This window comes from Otolemur garnettii, unplaced genomic scaffold (genome assembly GCF_000181295.1).
Source record: "Otolemur garnettii isolate 467f Iridium unplaced genomic scaffold, OtoGar3 scaffold00067, whole genome shotgun sequence".
Lineage (NCBI taxonomy): Eukaryota > Metazoa > Chordata > Mammalia > Primates > Galagidae > Otolemur > Otolemur garnettii.
Window position 1 is genome coordinate 7,041,951 of NW_003852462.1, and position 10,342 is coordinate 7,052,292.

A 10,342-nucleotide genomic window follows, 5' to 3' on the forward strand; every position below is an offset into this window, starting at 1 on the left:
TGAGTATTGAATTTGTTTTCAAACAAAAGCAGTATTCTTCGTCAGCACAAAAGTTATCATTGTCAAAGACACAGTCTGGCAAGGAATAGGTAAAACCAAGCTAGTTTTCTCTCATAAAATGGTATTCATATGCCTTTTAATTTTTTTTTTTTTTTTTGAGACAGAGCCTTACTATGTCACCCTTGGTAGAGTGCTATGTCATCATAGCTCACAGCAACCTCCAACTCTTGGGCTTAAGCAATTCTCTTGCCTCAGTTGGGAGTACAGGCACCTGCCACAATGCCTGGCTATTTTTTGTTGCAGTTGTTTTTGTTGTTTAGCTAGCCTGGGCAGGGTTTGAACCCACCAGCGTCGGTGTATATGGCTGACGCTGTAACCAAAATGCTACGGGTGCTGAGCCTATTTTTTAATAATTTTTTTTTAAATTTCAGATCACAAGGGTACACATGTTTGGGTTACACAATTTGCTTTTGTACATTTTAAGTCAAAGTTACGAGTGTCTCACTGCTCATTAATCCCATGCCTGCCCCGTGGCCCCCAAGGCAATGCCACATGCATTGTGTTACGTCAGCACCACTTCCAAGGACCTACATCTTGCTGCTAAACGCATCACCCAAATCTACTGTCTTAAAACAGAAACAAAAACGTTAATATCTACCACGGATCAGGAGTTGATGGAGCTCAGTGGGCAGTTCTCAGGCTGGGACATTATGTGATTGCAGTTAGATGGTGGCTGGGGCTAGAGTCGTCAGGACTCTGTCTCTCTCTCCCTCTTTCTCTCTCGTCCAGCTCTTGGCTGGCTTACCCACTCCTTAGTCGCCCAGTTATTTTCTTATGACCTCATATTCCACTGGGCATTATGAGCGACCCGCCTTGTACTCTCCTGGGGAGTGTGTGTGAGTTGAGTGTGTATGTGCCTGTATCGGAGGGGGCAGAGTTGGTAGTGTAAATTATAGGCCTCCTAAGTCCCCACTTAGGCCTCCTAACTCCCTACAGGTCACCCTGCCCTTCAGGAAGACTTCCTGTATCTCTTCCTAGCATTGCTGTTTTCCAATAGCTTTTTATGTAATCAGGTGGTGCTTTGGGAATGGAGGAGGAAAGGGAACACTTGGGGTCAGTCAGCCTGTCTACCAGCGTCTGCCATCTGCTCCTTCCTCACCATGGCCAGATGCCTGCATCTCCCTAAAATGCTCCTGCACTGTAGCTTGCCTGGGAGAGGTGCAAGACCAGCAAGTGACCAGCCAGAGGGAGAGGGTAGGACTCAGCAGCTGCACCTCACATCCCCTCCAGCCAAAGCTTCACCCCATTCGGCTCCCTGCTGCTGTCACCTCCTATCACAGAAACCCACCTTCCTGTCCCCCCATGGGTTTCTCAGTTTTTCTACCATTTCTCAATTCCATCTGTCCCACCTCTCTCTTCTGACCTCTGCAGGACTGGGTTCAGTGATGTAGATTTCAACTTCCTCTAATGTTCCTAAGAACCTTGTGATACGTATTATTATCCATGTCCCTCTACAGAGGAAGAAGCTGAAATTCAGAGAGGTTGCTTCAGTTGCCTGCAGCTAAACAGCAGCTCATTGAAATTGCTGAGGTTTGTACTAAGCTACTCTTTGTTTTTGCTTTTGCTTTTTTTTTTGAGACAGAACCTCAAGCTGTCCCCCTGGGTAGAGTGCCATGGCATCACAGCTCACAGCAACCTCCAACTCATGGGCTCAAGTGAGTCTCCTGCTTCCACCTCTCAAGTAGCTGGGACTACAGGTGCCCACCACAACACCTGGCTATTTTTTTTTTGGTTGTAGCCATCATTGTTGTTTGGTGGCCGGGCTGGATTTGAACCCGCCACCTTAGGTGTATGTGGCTGGTACCTTAGCCACTTTAACCACAAGCACCAAGCCTATTTTTGCTTTTTTGTTTTTTTTGATTCAGTTACTTTGTCACTCAAGTGCCTGTGTCATCATAGCTCACAGCAACCTCAAACTCTTGGGCTCAAGAGATACTCTCGCCTCAGACTCCCAAGTAGCTGGAACCACAGGTGCCCACCACAATGCCCAGCTATTTTAGGAAATGAGGGGAGGGGTCACTCTTGCTCAGGCTGTTCTTGAACTCCTGAGCTCAGGTGATCCACCCACCTCAGCCTCCGAGAGTGTTAGAATTACAAGCGTGAGCCACCTGATGTATGCTACTCTTTGGAGTGTTTTGTCTCCAAGAGAATAAAGACACCTAGACAAGAGGTTTGCTTCAGTCATTTCCAAACCTGTGGGATCCTGGGATGGATAAAGGATCCGTGGTTGTTGCTGGTTTCCAGCAGACAGTCTCTAAATCTTCTGTCCTTTTTCATCATGTATTGCTTTTTACAGTGGTTTAAATTATTTATGCTGCTTTGTTAAAAGCTAAGCACCTTGGAGAAATGGCCACTAACAGGAAGGTAGAAAGTGGACAGGCAGACGGCATCGTGTTAGATGGTGGCACCTCCAGCCCTGAGACCTAGAAACTCTATTTGTGGGCTGGGCACCCATAGCTCAGTGGTTAGGGTGCTGGCCACATGCTCCAGGGCTAGTGAGTTCGAACCTGACCCAGACCTGCTAAAAAAACAAACAATAAAATAGCAAGGTGTTGTGTTGGGTGCCTGTAGTCCCAGCTACTAGGGAGGCTGAGAAAAGAGATTCACTTGAGCCCAAGACTTTGAGGTTGCTGTGAGCTGTGACTTCACAGCACTCTACTGGGGGCAACAAAGTGAGATGCTGTCTCAATTAAAAAAAAAAAAAAAGAAAGAAAGAGAGCAGCACCTGTGGATCAAAGGTAGGGCGCCGGCCCCATATACTGGAGGTGGCGGGTTCAAACCCAGCCCGCAGCCAAAAAAAAAAAAAGGAAAAGAAAAGAAAGAAACTCTATTTGTGTAGGGGGTGTGTGTGTGTGATAGGGAGAGAGTTGGTTGGTTGGTTGCCAGGGTTTATCTGGTCATTAGGTCTTTGCTCTCTGTTCACTGGGTTGGGGGGGGTAGTGGTGATTGTAGCCTCTTTAGAAATTATTTTTGTACCTTTTAGTCTCTTTGTAAAATGAGCACATTAACTGCCAACATCACAGGGGTGAAAGGGAATTGCTGATGTAGGGCCTTTTCTTTGTAACTCTGTACTTTTGTAAAGAAAAGCAGGTTATAAAATAAATAGGGTTAATTTTTAGATGTAAACACAATCAACTGTTTATGCAGAAACCATAGAGCTTAGCTTCCTGGAGGCGCCTGGTCTTAGAAGGCTGTGCTTTGCTGTCCCCACAGACCAGGCCTCCAGGGACACGAACACAGTTTTCTTTTCTGGCTGATTTCTGTAGGATGATCCAGAAACACCCGGCAGCCAAGAGGCCTCAGCTTTGCGCCTCACAATCTGGGATGCGAACAGTATTTAACATACAGCACTGCAACCCATTCTGCTCTTGTGGCTCAAATCTTTGTGCCTATCCATTCAAATGGTAACAAAAAAGGGTGGGGGACAACAAGATGAATAAAGTTGGTGGATTGGGGGACAGGCCCTGATGAATATAAGAGACTGGGGAGTATAAACGATTAGGTTTCAAGAGTGTTAGGGGTTGGAACTGAAGGTGTATTCCCACAGAGAAAAACTTGGGCTCATTTGTAGATGAGGAATAAATTCACACCCCAAGTCTCAATTGACTACCCTATTAGTTGACTTGCTTGGGAATTCAGAGTGTCAGGAAGGTAGCAAGTGAGGGGAATAAAAATCAAGTTTCTTAGTTCTTACCAATTTTCCTTTTGAGGAGACTGAGGACCGAGTCCCAATTGAAGGAGGTAAAAAGGAAACAAAATTTTTTTTTTTTAAAGATAAGCAACTTCTGTCTCTCTGATTGCCAGGAGTGGGCTAAGAGCCTAAAATTGCTGCCAAGTAACCTCTTTGGCCATTAACTAAATATATCATCTCTTTTCTTGTTACAAATTGTATCCTCTTGTTCAAGAGCACACACATTCTTGGCGGTGATGCAGGTATGACCTAATTTTGATGTAAAGTGTGTGGGAGAATTAACTTTGAAAGTGACGCTTCTGAAGCTGGGATGTTTACAGCAGAGAGAGTGACTCTGTGGTTGAATTAGCCTCTTAGAATGTTACCTTCCTATTGATTGAATTTCAGGGATTTATTTTCCTGCTTTCCTTTTTTTTTTTGTTAGTTAATACTTAGTCAATTTCTGTTTCATGTATTCAAGGGGAAAGGCAGTGCTGGCTTTGGAGCATGGGGTTTGGAGCCAGGGGTTCCTGGATTTGAATCCTGGCTCCATCACCACAATTGACTGTGACCATGAATAAATTACATACCTCTGTGTTAATTTCCTGTGGCTGCTGTAACAAATTACCACAAATTGGGTGATTTAAAACAACAGAATTTTGCTCTCTCATAGTTCTTGAGGCCAGAAGTTCAAGATCATAATCGTGGGGCCCGAATCAAGGTGTTGACCAGGCCATGCTCCCTCTAGATGTTTTAGGGAAAATGTGTTCTCTGCCTCTGCCAGTTTCTGGTGGCCGCCCGCATTCCCTGATGTGTGGTCTCACCTCTCCAACCTCTGCCTCCATGGTCATACTGCCTTCTCCACTTCTACATGAGTAGGACAATCTCCCTCTGCCTCTTACTTTTTTTTTCTTTTTTAGACACTTCCTTACTCTGTCACTCAGGATAGAGCACAGTGGCACAGCCATAGCTTACTCATAGCCTTGAACCCCTGGGCTCAAGGGATTCTCCTGCCTCAGCCTCTTGAGTAGCTGGGAGTATAGTCTTGCATCACCCCACGCAGCTAATTTTTTAATCTTTTGTAGAGACAGGATCTGGCTAGGTTGCCCAGCTGGTCTTGAACTCCTGGTCTCCAGTGATTCCCTCTCCTAGGCCTCCCAAAGCACTGGGATACAGACGTGAGCCACTATGTCCAGCCTCCGCCCCCTTCTCATAAGGATGCATGTGATTGCATTTAGAGGCTGCTTGATAATCCAAGACAATCTCCCCCAAACTTTAATTTACTCACACCTACAACACTGTTTTCATATCAAGTAATATTTACAGAGCTGGGCACAGTGGCTCACACCTGTAATCCTAGTATTCTGGGAGGCCAAGATGGGTGGCTTGCTTGAGCTCAGGAGTTTAAGACCAGCCTGAGCAAGAGGAGACCCATCTCTAAAAAAAAAAGCTAACTGGGCATCATGGCAGGCACCTGCAGTCCCAGCTACTTGGAGGCTGAGGCAAGAGAATTGCTTGAGCCCAAGAGTTTGAGGTTGCTGTGAGCTGTGACGCCATGGTACTCTACCGAGGGCGACAAAATGAGACTCTGTCTCAAAAAAAAGTAATATTTACAAATTCCAGGGATTAAGACCTGGCATCTAGGTGGGAGGCAGGGAAGGGGACATTTTTGTGCCTCTGTGATGTCTCTTGAGTTTTCTTTTATGTGAATTCGCAACAATAGGAAGACCCATGTCATAGGGCTCTTGTGAGCATGACATGGAATAATGTGAAGTGCAGATGCTCAGTTGTCTCCCCCATCACCGTCAGTCTATTTTCTTTTTTTTTTTTTTTGAGACAGAGTCTCACCCTGTTGTCCTAGCTAGAGTGCTGTGGCATCATCATAGCTCACAGCAACCTCAAACTCCTGGATCAACCAATCCTCCTACCTAAGCCTCCCAAGTAGCTGGGGCTACAGGCATCCAGCATAACGCCCAGCTAATTTTCCCCCCTATTTTTAGTAGAATTGGGTTCTCATTCTGTTGCTCTGGCTGGTCTCAAACTCCTAAGCACTTTGGGAAGCTCAGGCAGAAGGATCGCTTGAACCTAGGAGTTCAAGTTTATAGTGAGCTATGATCAGGCCACTGCACTGCAGCCTGGATGACAGAGTGAGATCCTGTCCCTAAAAAAATAAAAAATAAAAAATAAAACAAATAAATCTTTCTCTCTCCAGGGAGGGAGAAAAAAATCCAGAGACTTCAGAATGCTAAACTATTATAATCTGAAGATACTTTAGAATTCAATTCATCAACTCTAATTGCCTTATTTTATACATCAAAAATGGAAGTCTAGACATATTGACTTGCCCGTGACCTCACAACTAGGATGTAGCAGATGCATTTCATCATAATGTCTTAGACACTGTGACTCTGTAATCTGTAGATGGGAAAACCCATTGCGGGAGTGATAAGGGATGAGAGAGAGAAAGGAATAGAGTATAAAAGAGAAGGTTTCCAGGCAGCGCCTGTGGCTCAGTGGGTAGGGCGCCGGCCCCATATACTGAGGGTGATGGGTTCAAACCTGGCCCTGGCCAAACTGCAACAAAAAAATAGCCAGGTATTGTGGCAGGTGCCTGTAGTCCCACAGGACTCTTTGAACTATGAGGTTTAAAGAGTGTTAGAGGTTTGAACTGCAGGTGTATTCCTTTGGCACTCTACCAAGGGTGATAAAGTGAGACTCTGTCTCTATAAAAAAAAGAGAGAGAGAGAGAGGGTTTTCTTTTTGCTTGTTTGTTTTTGAGATAGAGTCTTACTCTGTCTCCCTGGGTAGAGTGCTGTTGCATCATAGCTCACAGCAAACCTCAAAGTCTTGGGCTCAAGAGATCCTCTGGCCTCAGCCTCCTGAGTAGCTGGGACTACAGGCACCTGCCACAACAGCCGGCTGTTTTTAGAGATGAGGTCTTGCTCTTGCTCAGGCTGGTCTCGAACTTCTGAGCTCAAATCAATCCACCCAGCTCAGCCTCCCAGAGTGTTAGGATTACAGGCGTGAGGCACTGGCTTGGCCTAAAAGAGAATATTTATTTATTTATTTATTTTGAGACAGAGCCTCAAGCTGTCCCCTTGGGCAGAGTGCCGTGGCATCACAGCTCACAGCAACCTCCAACTCCTGGGCTCAAGTGAGTCTCCTGCCTCAGCCTCCCAAGCAGGTGAGACCACAGGCGCCCACCACAACGCCTGGCCATTTCTTGGTTGCAGGTGTCATTGTTGTTTTTGGCGGGCCTGGGCTGGATTCGAACCCGCCACCCCAGGTGTATGTGGCTGGCACCCCAGCCACCCAAGCCACAAGCACCGAGCCTTATTTATTTATTTATTATTTGGTTTTTTTGCAGTTTTTGGCCAGGGCTGGGTTTGAACCCACCACCTCAGGCATATAGGGCCGGTGCCCTACTCCTTTGAGCTACAGGCGCTGCCCAAGAGAGTATTTATTGAATACCAGTCTTTTGACTTGAAGGAGATCATGGCTCTGTTGTCACTAATATGATGGTGCACCAGCGATCATGCTGTGTACTCACAAGGTGAGGGATGGGGTAGGGATTGTTTTCATTCCTGTTCTGGGGATGAGGAAACCAAGGCTTACAGAAGTCACACAAGTGCTCAGCAGCCCAGGGCACCTTACAGAATTAGAATCCATGTAGTCCACCAAAAAGGCCAGGTGCTCTCCTGCCCTCTCTGATCCCTCCTCTCCAGTGGACCCTTTCTCTCCACATGAACTAGACAGGTGGCTGTGCTCTAAGCCAGAGTAATATAAAGTTCAATTCCCAAGAGGCACTGTCTGAGAGCGGGAGCCCAAGGTGGGGTGAAAGATGTCTTCAGGATCATCTCCTTGGACTGGAGATTAGGGGAATGGTGGAGATGATGGGGTCCCCTGAGGTTTCATGACTCTGCCAGGCACTGTTTAGCTGTGGGTATCATGCTCTGAGCTCTCCATTTCCCTCTGTCTGTGTCTGTCCCACGATCCCTCCTGGCAACTGAACTCTCTCTGGTGCAGGAGCCCATTTCAGGCATCATCTCCTGCCCATGTGTTCCAGGGCCATCTGTCACTGGCACAGCAGTTTCAGTAAACAATAATTCGGTTTCTTTAACCATGGCTTTAAGACCAAAGTTAATTGATACAAGGTTGTTCTTAATTAGGAAAAATGCCTGTTATAGAAAAATGATGCACAGGCTACAATTCACGAAAAGATAGATCCTCGAGCACCAGGGAAAATGCAGAAAGATACCAGCAAGACACACTGATTACAGAGCCGTGTGCAGAGCTGACAACTGATTAAAACAAAACCTTGAGTTAGCCGAGGAAGCTCATGCCTGTGATCCTAGTGCTCTGGGAGGCCAAGGCAGGTGGATTTCCTGATTTCAGGAGTTCAAGACCAGCCTGAGCAAGAGCAAGACCCCATCTCTACTAAAAATAGAAAAACCAGCCAGCTGTTGTGGCAGGTGCCTGTGGTCCCAGCTACTTGGGAGTCTGAGGCAAGAAAATCGCTTGAGCCCAAGAGTTTGAGGTTGCTGTGAGCTACAATGATGCAGCATCCTACCCAGAGTGACTCCATGAGGAAAGAAACAAAATCTTGAGTTAATTAATGGGAATTAAGAGAACACACCAAATTATTATAAAATTTCCCACTCTTTTAGTCTTTACAAAAATATGAGTGTTTGGTTCCTGATTCATTCCTTCTGCAGAGATTATTTGGTATTTACTACGTGGTCCTTAAGGCCACCGTGACCTCTGTGATGGTGCTAGCCTTCAATGTGATGTATATACTACTTGGCAAACTGATATTAATTTTTTTTTTTTTTTTGAGACAGAGTCTCACTTTGTTGCCCTTGGTAGATGCTGTGGCATCACAGCTCACAGCAACCTCCAATTCTTGGGTTTAAGAGATTCTCTTGCCTCAGCCTCCCAAGTAGGTGGAACTACAGGTGCCGTCCACAGAGCCCGGCTATTTCTTAGTTGCAGTTGTCATCATTGTTCGGCAGGCCTGGGCCAGATCCCAACCCGCCAGCTCTGGTGTATGTGGCTGGTGCCCCAGCTACTTGATCTATAGGCACTGACCCCTTACCTAGGTTTTTTAAATTTTAATCTTTGTTGGCATAAGACTTCTTCCAGCCGTGCACTGCCACATTTCAAATTTGCTTCTACCAATGCAGTTAACTAAGATTTTAGGGATTGGGGCTTTTTAGAATTAGTGGGGTAACTATCAACAAAGAAACATTCAACGGAGGCTTGAGGAACTTTCCAGAGTTTGATAACACCTATTTTGAGTGATTTTCTTTTCCTTCTTTCTGGATTCTGGCTACTTGAAGCCACCAAACAAAAATTAGTCCTCAGGAGGCTAGAGATTGTTATGCTTATCATTTTCTGAAGATACTTTCTAAAGCGTTTTCCAGTTTTGATTCTCTGATTCCAAATAACCTTGACATAAGTGGTGACCCTGAATATTCTATTTATGAGTTAAACCAAATTGCATCCTGTTTATTAAAGTATTCACTAGAAAAAACAGAGCATTTATAGATTTGTCTCAAGCTCTTTGTTTTCATTATTTATTATTTTATTTTTTATTGTGTTTTCATTAATCCAGTGTTTAATAAATCTGTAGATATATGAAATAGACACTAATTAATATTTATGAGGACTATGTATAGGAAACAATGTATATTTTAGACTTAACAGGGTACAGAGACTCCTCGGCTCCTAGGGCCAAAAATATAAGCAGTTCCTATTTTTAATCAGGCAACATGATCCAAGACTTAAGTACATGTGTTATCTGACCTTGGTTAAAATAACTGGAAAGTAATTCTCTGTATGGGTGCAGATAAACCTACAGAAGGCTGCAGCATTAATTCTCCAGAAATAAAAACAGGCTCTTCCTACACTTTTGTCCGTGCCAAGTATTAGCATGTGGCAGTTTTGAGCGAACAGAGTCAGGAAGGGAGGATTCCTGCTACACTTTTACCAAATGTTTGGCCAAGAGGCAGGGCCCTTTTTCAGTGCAGGCTGTGGGACTAGAGCATCTTAAAACCAGGTCAGAGAGAGGATTATGGCTGGCTGCCTCCCGCCCACTCGGCCCCGTGCATGCCCAGCTGCCAAGGTCTGAGGCAGCTGCTGACCTGGTCTGCAGTGGATTACTGCTGGGAGCACAGCTGGATGCCTCTGGACAAATAGCATTTGTAAATTATGAAACATTTTTATTCTTTACATTGTATATTTTTAGAGACAGGGTCTCAAAACAGCCAGGTTGGAGCATAGTGGCATGACCACAGCTCACTCCATCCTCCAAATTCCTGGACTGAAGACTGATTCTCCTGCTTCAGCCTCTTGAGTAACTGGGATGACAGGCACTGGAGAGGTGAGGTGTCCCTGTGTTGCCCGGGCTGCTCTCTACTCTTGGGCTCAAGCTGTTTTCCCCCATCAGCCTCCCAAAGTGCTCAGATTATGGGCATGAGCCATTGTGCCCAGCCTGAAATCTTTTATTTTTATTTATTTTCTTTTTTTTGGAGACAGAACTGGCTATGTTGCCCAGGCTGAAGTGCAGTAGCTAGTCACAGGTGTGATCACGGCACACTGCAGTCTTGAATT